This window comes from Zonotrichia albicollis, chromosome Z (genome assembly GCF_047830755.1).
Source record: "Zonotrichia albicollis isolate bZonAlb1 chromosome Z, bZonAlb1.hap1, whole genome shotgun sequence".
Lineage (NCBI taxonomy): Eukaryota > Metazoa > Chordata > Aves > Passeriformes > Passerellidae > Zonotrichia > Zonotrichia albicollis.
The window spans coordinates 62,982,466-62,996,147 of NC_133860.1; positions in this window are offsets into that span (position 1 = coordinate 62,982,466).

The window sequence follows — 13,682 nt, forward strand, 5'->3', positions numbered from 1 at the left end:
TATGCAGCAAGGCAGGATCTCACCCATGTGTAAGTCCTGTCCTTTGACTTCTCTCATGCTCTAGAACCTCACATGTCAACAGTGTTTGCTCTCTGATCCACCAGACACAGACCAGTGGCTTCCAGTGTGCATCCTTGTGTGCAGGAGATGTGAAGCATGAGTGAAGATGGAGCTTCAATGACTACTGTATGCAGAATAATGTGCTCATGCTTCAGGCATGATCTTTTACACTAAAGCCTTTTTTTTTTTTTTTGGTAGTCAAATTTTAAATAATGTGTGGGAATAGGCCTTGAAGCTTGCGTTGATTAGGGCATTTCCACAAATTTAGCACAGGATTTCTTCAGTTCAGTAGCTTGCTTGTGATGAAGTCCTTTCTTAATTTCTCTTTTGTATTGAAGAGATTGAACCACAGTACCTCTATGAGTGTGTCCCTGCTGCCCCAGCTACGAACTGGGCAGTCAGTAAGTCAGGCAGTCAATATGCACTGAGTAGCCAAGGACATGAATAGATGCCTATTCTCATGATCCTGTCCACTAAGGAGATGCTGTAACCAGAGTACAGCACGAAGATCCAAGCTAAAGTGTCCCTGATGGCAACATCCCCAAAGCACCTTCCACTGTACTAACAGCATCACTTTCTTTTACCTTCACTGACCTTCAGCTTGGACCTACTCTTCTTGTAACTTGATGGAGATTATATATATATGTATAGGCTGATAAAATCTGATCCATTTCAAGGAACTAAACATCAAACCAATCACAATCACCTCTGTTCAGGTGAATTTTTAAGAATTCTCTACTAAAGCAACAGTTAATGGGAGTAGGTTTTGAACGTGTAATATATATGTTTCTACACTTCCCTTGTGTAAATACCTTTCTTTGCTGCAAGCATATTTTGGCTCTTATAGGGAGGGTGCATTGGATATTTCTGCACCCTCTTTTGAGCTCCTCACCAGGGATGCTATTTCTCCTCAATCCCAAAATGGAAATCACATAATGTTTTGAAGCAACTCTAAAGAGCTATAACAGAGAGAGGCCAGCAGAAATCACTAGCTTTTTGCACACAGTTGTGATAGTTATTAGAAATAACATGCAGACCGCACAAGTTTGAATAGGATCTTATGGAAGCAACCAAATTCCATATTGACATATGGATTGCCTCCAGGGATGCTAGTACAGCCAACATTTTATTTCTGAGAAATTTAGCATTTCATAAGTAGGGAAAAAACCAAATCAAGCAGAAGTGTAAATGGGAATGCTCAAAGGGATGCTATGATGTAACTTCCTGAAAATGTTGGATTCAGGGACTGTGGGTAGAGGTCTCCTCATGTCTTTTCCCTGCAGTAGGGATAATGGATATAGAAGCAATATTGTTAGGGAAAATACAATAGCAATGAGTGTGATGAGTGGAAAGGGTAGGGGTCTTTAACAAAAGGGCCAGATTGAGCTAGTGAATGATGGGAATATGACTGCAATAAAGAGTCCCAGACTGAATGTCTGAAATCACCTAGCCTCAAAGGGATTAAGATGCAAATGCCCAATTTTAGCCCTCACAAATTCATGAAATAATAGACCATTGGAAAAAGCAAGTAACTCAAGCACCATGTGAACAGACCACATCTAACAGTGCTCTTGTTGATCCAGCAATTCATGGTTGTGGTCATATGCTGGCTGAATAACTACTCTGAGGCTATGACATACTGGATTTCACCCACTGAGATTTGTGGGTATGTTCCAAAGAAATAATAAAATTCATGGAGAACTTGGTGGTCGGGGAAAGAAAGAAAAAAAGAAGAGGTGGGGTGGAAATAGTCTTTAAATTAATCAGTGGAAAAAAATCCCCAACAATTGAAAAAGAAGAACAAAGTTGGCATTAGGGAAATGAGCTACTCAATGAGCTGGAGGAGTGATGGAATCTTATTTTTTGTGTATGCATCTTTTCTCTCCAAACCTCCAGTATCTCAATAGCCATGACCACTCCTCTTGCTCACTTTTAGATCCCTGAGGGGTACAGAGCATCTTGTGTAGAAGCTATGTAGGAGCTATGTGTATGTACGGTGATTAGTGAACTACCATATATGAGCTGACTAACCGTGTAACTTCTCCCAAATGAGATATATAGTCTGTTGTTTCTTCAGATGGAAAAAATCTCATTTGAGTTGTTCCCTTAATGAAGTTTTTGATTCACAACAAATTTACGAAAACTTAATTTTCTTTAAAATTCATTAAAAATTTATTTTTGGAAGGGTCAGTGAGTAGACAGAAAAATGTGTGATGAAAAAATATTGTTTGAGCAGGAAGCAGGAGTGAAATAAAGAACAGGTTTTTTCTTGCTTCAACCATTAGCAACATATGTAGAAAACAAAACCATCAGATGGGAAATAAACTAAGTACCTGTCCTATTTTTCCTCCAAAATCTGGAGTAGAAAGAACATCAGCTTGAAGATGAAGGATAAATCTTGTCATACAAGGTTTATCTCCCGGATTATTTGAGCCCAAACAATCCAAGTGCAGCAGAAATAACAGATGTTTGACTGCATGGTGATGAACACTGCATCCATTTATATAATTAAATGTCAGATTCTACCTGGGATAAAAACGTCAGAAACACACCATGTCTAGACCAGGCAACCTGACACTCCTCTCTGGCACTAATCTTCTGTCAGAGGACAGAACTTAGGAAAAGCTAGGTAAGGGAAAAGGTTTTGTCAGGTTGGATAATGAAGCAAACCCCTTTGCTTTGCTGATGCTGGAGGAATGGAGGAAAGCCTTAGCAATGTTCTGGTAATGTGAAAGTTGAGCTCAGAGCAAGCACCCCATCCAATTAAAAAAAAAAAAGGTGCAATTTGAGAGAACTTGTAAATATATGAGGCAAATAACCCATGTCTGTAGGAACTCTGCCATTCACTTCTCAGATTTCCCCTGTAATGAAACTAATCAATGTTCCTTTGAAAATATCTATGGTACCTTGGCCTGAAATCTGAAACACTTTCCCAGGTGATGAAAAAGTTGAAGGACACAGCTTCTACACATATCAAAAAGAGATTGGCGAGCTTTGAAAGTTCTTAAGACTTCAGTCCTTACTCCTTATTTTGGAAATGGTCTATTAATGTTTCTCTTAAAAATTCTTTATGTCCTACTCTCCAACATTTCCCAGGATACTACAACATTTTATGGACACTGCAAAGATGTTTGCACATGGCAAAGAGGGCACAATATATTCAAGACATACTCAAAATTTTGTCTGGGAACTTGCCTTATTAAATGCAAATGAATGGAAAAAAATCTGAACTGGAGCTGGAAGTTTAAGTAATCCTGGTTGTTTCAGAGTTTGTGAGATGCTTTTATTCTTAGTGTCCTTTAGATTTTGAAGAAACAGTCTTGTTTGGGATTATCTGTGCTTGGTTTTGTGAGCAATTATCCATCCCTTGTGATAGGTGAGAATGTTACTCTTGCTAACTTAGTTTATTCCATTTTTGCTCCTAAAGACCATATCACCACTCTGGAACAACAAAAGTAGTAGTAAAAATGTTTCTGTCTGAGAGAATCCAGCATTTCCTTCTCTGCCTCTTTTCCCAATCCATCACTAAAGGTTTCTGGAATTCCTTAATGCCAGTGGGAAATGAGGATACAGTCATGTAATGCATAGGCAGTCGAACTTCAGTGTCAAAAAGATTTACTTTGCAAGAGTTCTGCACAAACACACTGACAGGTAGACAATCTTCAGAGGTGTCAATTTCTAAACTGGCACAAGAGGCAAGGCAAGGAGGAAAAGGAGGTGCTCAGTGGTCACATGAACAACTGGAACAGCCAAAGCGCTGAGCAATCAAGGGAGTCAACAAAAACTGAATATGAAAATGTTGGCTTCAATGCTTTAACCACTAAGACATACTTTCTGGAAAATGAGACATATTCACAATCATAATTTCATCTGAAAATAAGCCTCTTTTGCTCTTTTTCATCAGACTTCACTGGAAATTTGTCAGGAAGAGCCCTTTTGGCAAAAATTATAGATACAAGTTCTTGAAAAATTTTAGAGGAAAATCAACAACAGAAACAGGCAGGAACTTATTCAGACCTCAACAGTCCCGTTAAGATTCCATGCATAACTGAGAAATTGTGTAAATGTTTTTCTATAGACTCCATGAAAACCAGTCAAAACACAAAGATTTAGAGCAGCACTGATGTGCTAACATACAATAAAGCACATTAAGTGTGCTTGGATTTCCCACCAGGTGAGACTTCTGTCAGTATTATTCAGAGAGGACATTCTTCCATTCCAGAAGGAACTGGTACAAGTGTCTGAACAATTCTGATCTCTTTGAAATAGAAACTTGTTATCTTAATGCTAAAATTAAGTCTGCACTGTGCCATAGAACTTGCACTCAGATTGTGCTGACATGCTTAGTAGTGCTGTTTTAAATAGCCCAAACTATTGAACTACAGTTTACCAAAAAATCATGCAGATTCTCAGATGAAATTTTAATTTCCTATTAGGCAAATTGCAAAAAATGAACTAAAGAAACATTTGGCCAAACTTAAACTTCCCTTCCAGAGCTCCTGGCAAGCAGAAGAATGCTACGACTGCAGCGACATACAACACTCTCAGAAGAGCAAGCAGCCAAGTCACATCTCTCATGAAATCTCATCATGACGTATCCTCTGCAAAATATTTCAGCTGCCAGTTGATTTATATGAGGGAAAGGGGGAGGACTCTTTTATCCTTAGAAAATGCTGCCATCCTTCTATAAGCAGAACCACTCAGACAAAAATCCATTTTTTTTAGCAAAGAATACTTTTAATCCTTTTAAAAACTTAATTCTTTACTTAATTGATGGCTCTCAGTAATAAGGTGTGCTGAGAAAAAGAGTGCTGTGGGACTGACGGAATTTAAATCGGCAGCAGCATAAAGAACGAAGACACCGCAGTGTAAGTGACCGAAGCTACAGAGGTCCTGAGAGTTTTTAACCTTTTTGGTGCTGGCTTAAGTTTGCATCTGGAAGGCGAACACTTCAAGTCAGCCAAAGGAGACTAGCAGCCCGTTCCAGTTAAATGGATAATGAATTAAGATCCAAATCTCCTGGTAATTCAGACAGAAAAAAGATAACACCTATCCTCTGTTATGTGAAGAGCAATCCTGCCAAGGAAACAGCCATTTTGTAACTGAAGGCACAAATGGAAGCATTTAGGTGAACAAGAACTAAGTGGCAAGATCCTGTTCTGGGTAGGTCAGTGGACTTGTCCCTCTCTCCTTATGGATAACTTTGTATTAGTCCAGGAGGCAGGAGGCCATCAGCGAAATTGACTCTTCTTTATATAGCAAAGCTTTATTTTTGTTAAATTAATGTCTGACAGCTACAGAGTCCTGTACACTTCATTTAATGCATGGCTCTGTGAACCTCATGCATTCTGACATTTCTAGGACAGGCTGAGCCATCAATACCTCTTATGCCTCTGGGCAAAAAGTCTAAGAGAAAGCCTGATGTCATTATGGTCAGAAACCATCTTTTATTTTGTGCTCTGTTTGAAAAAGCTTTTGGAAGGAATATCAGCAACCTCATAATGGGCGTTGTGAGTGAGAGAGGGAGGAAGTGGAAACATTAATTTAAAACATCATCTCCTTTAGTTACAAAATTATTGCCACTGGCTGCTATCCTAAAAGGCAACGTTTAAAGGGGAAAGGCTTCAAGTTTTGTACACAGCCTTAGGATTAGACCAGGAGTATTCGGTGATCTGTTGCCAGTGTCACAGTCTTTTTGATGAAATTTTAGGTTTGGGCAGTGCTGAGATATTCCTGTCTTTGCTTCAGGCAGAAGTAGATAATCTGATTAATGGGGATTAATTCCATCTAGCTCTAGCTATACAGAAATGAGGCATCCCTTTCAAGGCTTTCTCTGCCATCAGTAGAAGAATGGCCACTGCAGAGACTTCAGACAGAGACATCTCAGTGCTTGTTCTGCAGGGACTAGCTAACTCTGCCTTCTGGGTGGTTTAGGTTGGGCTAGCTAGATCCCACCCTTTTACCTCCCATTGTTTCATCTGGCACAATAAGATAACAAAGTTCGCATCTCAGATCTTCTCTAGACTCTGAGACTGGCACAGAATCCATTCACTGTATGCTTGTACCACTGAACATCCTCTAAAATTTGAAACAAAGACAGTAACAAGGAAGACATTCAGATGGATAATAATCAGGGTAGACTTACATGAATAATGAGAATAATTGCTTGTTTTCATGGACAAAATTGGGTGACAGAAGTGAGGAAAAAAAAGACAATTCCTTTGCAGGCTTCCAGAGGCTCTGCAGCAAGTCCTATATCAACTTGAGATGACAGACACCTTAAGGCATTGTACAAGTAATATTGTACATCTATGGTATTTGAGGACATAACTCATCTATACTAGTATCTAATGAAGTAAAAATTGGTGCAAAATATATGATGGCAATCACCAAGAGTTGGGCAGCTGAGAGCTGTAACTAAGTATTGTGCTTTGTTTTTTGTCAGAGCATTCAGTATTAAAAGCATCTTAAATCATTCTGCATTACCTGCTTAAGGAGGGATGCCAATATGAAGATATAATCAAAGTCAGAGCATGTGTTGAGATGGAATGTGCATAAAAGGGCAAATTTCAACAGTCATTCATTTATACTACAGAAGACACAGCAGTTTTGAATCAAAGGTGAAGGTAAATTAAAATTGACTGGATACCCCCTGAATTCAGGGTGGAAATTCAGTTAAAATGTTCCAGGGCCACAAATGCAAACAGTAGGGGGAAGACATGATGAAGAGGAAAAACTGACACACAGTGTCAACTGGGCAACACAGTGTGTTGGTGCCATGTCAAACATCAGCACCAAGACAAGCAAGAATGTGTCAATGAATGTCTGACATATTTTACATTGTCAATGAGCTGCAGCTTGACAAGGAAAAGCAAAAGATGAAATTCCCTGAGCAGACCCATGAGAAGTGAGCAGCAATGAAGCAATAACAGCTAACATCTGCAGGAACACAAGTGTTGCTGGCTCAGCCAACAGGATCCCCTTGATTAGAGATGGCTAGCAGCCTTGTAATTCAGAAAAGGTCGAAGTTTGCAAGAAAGTAAAAAATTAAATGAAACACGTTTTTTGCAAAGAGCACCTCATTTTTCTTGGTCACCTCTGTGGCCAGCAGAAATTATTCAGGTAAAATAATTTGTGTTTAAATTCTAATTTGTGAAGTTTTTGAAGACAGATCTCTTGAAAAGAAAATGGTTAGTTTTAGGAAGGGTAAACAATTAAAATTCAAAGTCAGTCTCATAAACACCTCTAGATTTTACTGCCTTGCTATACCCACAGAACACTTTGTTACTTCTTACATGAGTAGCTATCAAAGATATTTGTCAGTTCCATTTTGTTTCTCTTGCTACTATAGTTTGTTTCATCCTTCCACCTTCAACTAAGAAAGTCCGACAACTGTAAAGAAATTTTTATCAGTATGGTTGAAGTTTGCAAAATTTAAGCCAAAGAAAAAGATCTGGTTTGGAAAATACAAGATTTAGTCAGATGGAAATCTGGGAGCAGCAAAATATGCCCTATGAAGAAAAATTAAGCCACCATGTAGAAAAAGGATAATTTTGGATGTCATCACGCTAAGGAGACACATTTGCAGACAGTAACCACTGATTGACAAGAAACTGAGAGTTGACTCTCTTGGTAAGAGGAGTACCTATCTGTGTGTTTGTGTCTGTGCATGCATATACATTTTTACTAAACATGTCGATGGATAGGGAAGGATGAGTGCAAGGACTACTTGAAATGGATGCACTGTGTTAATCTCATCCCTCCAATAGTGCTGTTCTGCCCAGATTAGGCTGCACATCAGAATGTAACGGTACAGATGCACATATCCATAAAATCCCAAATGAGTGTGCAATGCTCATATCTGCTGAGCTGCTAAATGTGCTTTGGGCTCTAGAGGAAAGCAGTTATGCTCCAGTTCAATGACTTTAGTAGTCCATTTTCAGAAGGAGGTAAAACTGGGAATTCTAACTTGAGCAGAAGTATTCACATGCTCTGTGTGGGAAGCAGCTGCAAACCCCCGAAGCCGAATGACCTTGTGGTCTCTTTTAATATGTTGTGTGATCTTCAAAACCTGCCCATTTTAACATGCACTATTTTAAGTGTTCTTTTCCCTGAAAAAGAGTACTCGGTTAGCTTGAGCACGCCCACTCCTCCACTGTGCAAATGAGAAAACCTTACATCACAAGATTTCCCATTCATTTCTACCCACAATTGTAACCGACACCTACTCTTTGAATGGAAACCCGTGGGCAAGCACAGCAACAATCTTTCAACCCATGCAACAAGTCCATCTTACTTTAGCTTGGGTACCACTGTTCTCACATAATTTCAAGATTACTTGTTTTCTCACTGTGCATCAGGCTAAGCATGGCCATAAGCCTGAGGTGCAAACCCTGGTGTTTTCACATGACAGTGCTGTGCATTTTAGCAGACTCCTGCCATTACAAAAAGCCTGTAGAGAGCACTATATAAAATGGTGAAGCAACTGGGAAGAGGCTGTTTCCCTGAGACTGGTCATTGCTCCTGTGGAAGAATGGGCTTCATGGAGAAGCTGTATGAAAAGCTAACCATTAATATTCTGCACTATCATTTGTAATCACACTGAAATGGGAATGTTATCACAAACTGTCACCATTTATTAATGGCACCTGTGACAACATCAAGACACAAGGTCTGTTATGAGTCTAAGACAGGTAGTGCAGGGGAGGATGTATGTCAAAGACTTATATGTAAGTACCTAACGCAGATAGGTACATACATAACACAGCCATATCACAGACAGCTTGCAATTGCCCAACTCTGGAGGGCTTAGGGCATAGGTTTGTTCTGGTCCTGCAAGGCAATGCACCTGCAGAGTTTCCCAGCAGCTGAAGTTGTTGACATATCTTCCTTCCTCCTCCTGTGCCTTATCAGATGATGCCCAAACACTGGGAGAGCACAGAAAGGCTCTCACCAGCCTTTCACAGTGCACTGCCAAGGCCATGCTAACACAGCAGAGGTATCTGTCACCCCCCTACAGCTGCAGAGAACTAACAATTAGTGTGACTTCTTGATGGAGAGAACTGTGTAAAACCATGAAACAAAAATATTGCAAGTCCTGCGCTACTGAGAAGATGTCTCTGAAGCACAGTTCCTCTTCTAATGTACTAGCATTAAACCTTGCAAAACAACTAAAACAACATAATAAATTATTAGGCAAAGTATTTCCAGTGGCTTTTCTGAGCTTTATTCCTTCAGTTTCTAAGTATCACTTAGTGGCCTGTTACTCTGCTCTGTTCTGCAGTTCATGACTAAAATAGAAAGGCTGCAAAGCTACAGGGAAGATGCTGATGGACAGCTCAGCAAATTGTTCCAGCTGAACCATAAAACTGTCAAACAAATGATACATGTTAGTTGTGATGGCCTTGTGCCTCCCAGAAATAAAGTGAATCTTTAATGGAAGACTTTAGTAAGGAATTAAACATTAATTAGGACTTATATGAGATAGCCATAAAAGGGATTAGAGACAAACCATAGGTTTGCTGTAGCACCAGTAGAATGAAAGAGCATTTCTTTTTTAACTTTGGTTAACTGGTTAAAAGCAATGAAGCTGAGAAAGCAGAGGAAAACATCTTTATTCCTTGTTTTGAAAGTGGTAGTGGCTCAGTGCCTTTAGCTTTCTTTACTTGCTTCACAAGCACAGTGCTGTGAGAGTACTTATGTTCTCAGTTATTGGCATGGTTAATAACTGGAAAAGCTTCTAATGGGTTGACTCACAAGCTCACATGATAGCCACAGGAAGTCTAACACAGAAATTACGGCTACACTTGGTGTCGAGGTAGCAAATAGCTTTGTAAAGGAGATATATTTTTAACTGAGTACATCTGGGTTGACTTGTTTAGACAAAAGTGCCAGTGTAAGCTTTCCAGAGGACTCACAGAGTGGCTATTCTGATTTTTCTAGAGGACTCTTTGATTTGTTATTATTTTTGCCTCTGCCTCTCCACAGCCCACACAAAACATCAGTTACAATCCATGTCCTGTGGAACAAACAAGTGAGGATGTGTGTATCCTTGCCTTTCCATTTTGGGGGCAGACTTCCGAATGTGTATTTATTAATTGTTGACTTCATCTAACATGAACCTGAAGTTCCATCCGTAAGTCATCTTTTGTACTAGCACAACCAGCATTACAGATTTCCAAAACTTGCTATCACACTTAATACACAGGATTTTAATTCTAATTCACACACACAAAAAAAAGTCTCTTGGATTCTGTTTACAGAGCACTATGGCAAATGGTAAGTTAAATGATAAATTAAAACTAACTATATAAATAATAAATATTCCCATCTGGATCAGCTGCAAAATAAAAGCTGCATGACTTGTAGTATTTGGGAGTACGTGGAAACTGTAACCATAGATGCCCAGCTACCACTTGTTTAGTACTGTGAAGTGTAATCCAGTGATGAGAAAGGTCCACTTGTTAATGTTCTTTGCATGGCAGCACACAGCACTGTCACTGCTGAACTACAGAATTTGAAACTTTCCCTTCTGGTCTTCAGCTATCCCGAAACATGTAGAAGAAAGGTGCTGACAGTGGAAAAAAAATCCACCACCCCTTCTCATCCAGACCCAATGCATAAGGTATCAAAGACTTGCAGTGTTATCTTCTCCTACAACTATACCCTATATCTTTGAGAAGCCACAGTGGTCAGGAGAGTTGCCTGAGGACAGAAAATCTCACCGAGTCTTCAAAAGGAGCAAGAATAAGGACCCAGGGAACTACTAGCCACTCAGCCTTACATCAGTCTCTGGAAAGGTGATGGAACACCTCATTCTGAAATAAGGCCATCCACATGGATGACAAGAGGGTGGTCAGGAGCAGTCAGCCTGGATTCACTAAAGGGAAGCCATGCTTGACCAACCTGACCGCCTTCAACAATGAAACAAAGACCAGGATAAACAAGGGAAGAACAGTTGATGTTGTCTACCCTGATTTATTTTCAAATGAGTTTGGCAGAACAAGCTGTGGAAATCAACTCCTCATGCTCTGTCCCCCCTGTTCTAGGAGTAAAGACAGTATCAAAGACTGTTGGGGTTTGAGGGATAAATCTGTTCTTTCCTCCACACTCAGCCTCCCTTCCTCAAAGCAAATGGTGGAACATGCTCTGGCCATAGGTAAATATAGGTAAATCCTCATTCCACCAAGGGGCCTAAAGGATTGTAAAAGAAATGTGGGATGCCACACAAACACATAGTAATTTTTACCCTGAGGAGCTGATGCAGCCAAAAAGGGAACTGAGGAGAAAAGGCGGCTTGTTAGAAGGATGCCAGGCAGTTTATCATCCTCAGCTAACCAGTATAGTGCTGATTCTTTTCTACCTGACTCCAGCCATAACAGGTGTGACTGCCATTAACATCAATGCCATTCTCTCTGGTAGCTCTACAACACTCTTCCTACATTCTAAAATAAATTTTGGTATGGGCAGAAAGGAATGCAGGTGGAGCTCAGAATTTATTGTTAGTCTAATTAGGGTCTCCACAGTCTAACTAAAATACAGAAGGTCACTAGCTTCGGTTCAGTTATGGTAAAATCAACACTCTGAAAATAAGAGTGAGACTGATACATATTAAATTCCTACTATCTATGCCTCGTCTTTCTTTAAGTTTAGCCTGCCATTGTCCTTCCAAGTCCTAAGGCTCAGGGAGGGCACAAGCTCTCCCCAGGCAGTAAGTGGGTATCACACTGAGTCCTTGGCATGCCAATTTCTTCATCAAATGTAGGCTCTTGGTCACTGTAGTGTGCTTGCCATTTGGGGCTATTTTGGATCATTTGTTAATAAAATCTGTTTTGCTCTCAGTAGTTCCCATTTAACTTTGACACTCAGCCATAGTGTTCCTCTTTCCTCAGGGACAGTGGAGCAAATCCAGAATTTTATAACTGGCAGTAAAATATTTCAGATTTATTTCTGCACCAAGTTAAGTGCAGATGGAATACATACTAGCCTCAGGCCCAACACCCTAATCCTCCTGAAGTGGAGGAACTGGTACTTAACCCAGTAGAGGAAGAGCATCTCTACAGCAGTCCCTTCTATCTATGAGAACTAAATAATGTCACTGTTTGCAACACAACTTTCTCCTTTCAGCCCAGGAGCCCCATTTCATAGGGGCTTCAACTTACCCAAGCTATCTTGCATGAGTGTTGATCTCAGCACTGCCTACATCAGGCCACAGATCTTTGATCTACACTCTGATTCATAGCCTGACTTCCCAGTTTGGCCCCGAGTTGTCCTGTCATGATACTTGCCTGGTACAATTTAATGACCTGGACTCTAGGCTGATGACATTTGTCGCTCAGCACCCACCTTGCTCCTCTGAACTGAGGAGCACTGCTAAGTGAACAGGGCTGGTGATGAGATGCCGGTTTCCTCAGGGATAAGCCGGCCCTTGCTGACGCCTGTCACATTTTACCCTGGATGATATTCACAGAGCTAAGCTGAAAAAATGTAGGAAGCAGTCAAACAACTATCAAACTGCTGCTACCACAGCTAAAACAATCTCAGGCCAAGACAAGCCCCGAGACAACACACTGTCAGGCTGATGTGAAGCCCTCAGCCTAAGAGTCATAATGACAGAATTAGATGTACCAGGTTTCATCTGATGACATAATAGTTGTACAGTAGTGAATTGCAGCAAAATAATCCCCTTGAGTCACATTCAATCATGGTGGAATGGAAGGTGACATCTGGATGATAAGGTCCATGTCCTTGGAAAAATGAGAGAGCATTTAAGAAATATCCCTAGGCTATATACACTGAATGAAATATACTGAGGTATCACAAAGGCAGGAAGATGTCAAATCCTGGCCTTGAATGTAGTCAGCTTTGGGATATTAGAGATATGCACATGGATAGAATTTCAAGCATTCACATAATACTTGTTAAATTTGTTGTAATAAGCAGAGGTGATATCAAGACTTCCTGCCCACCTACATAATGATGAGAAAAGCACTTGTAAAGGGCTGAGAAGTATTTTCATCACTCTGAGTATGTTTGCATCAACCGAGACATTGTATACCAGCAGTTGGTCCCCTAAGGGCACAGAACACCTCCACCTTAGCCATGAAGTCCAGAAACTCCACTGGAAAAGCCATGAAACACTTCTGAAACTTGTCAGAATTGTATCTAGACCAAAAGTGGGAGATGGAAAAAAAATTATAGCATCCCACCAGGAAATAAGCAGAAACTGAAAATGTGAAGCCCTTGGAAGGGCAGCACATTCCACCCTACAGCAGAGTAATGCACCCTCTTCTCTCCTATACAAATCACCAACCCTCAAAATCCTGTACAACTCCAGCATGATATGTTCCAGGCACCTTCCAGCTTCCAGGCTCCCTCAGGAATGCATCCATGTTCCTGCATCATGCGCAGCTTGTCTGGGGCTGATCACTGCAAGAAAAGCAAGTTCAGCACAGGCAATCGCCACCAGGGAGCAGGTACTACGACTGTCTGCAACCTGCACATCCTGTGGCAGAAACTTAGTGCTACAGGTACTGCATGTCTGGAGGCAGCATAGAACTGTCCCACTGAAGGAAAAGGCAACAGAGAGCTGCAGGCCACATCCAGTTCAACTACAACTATGC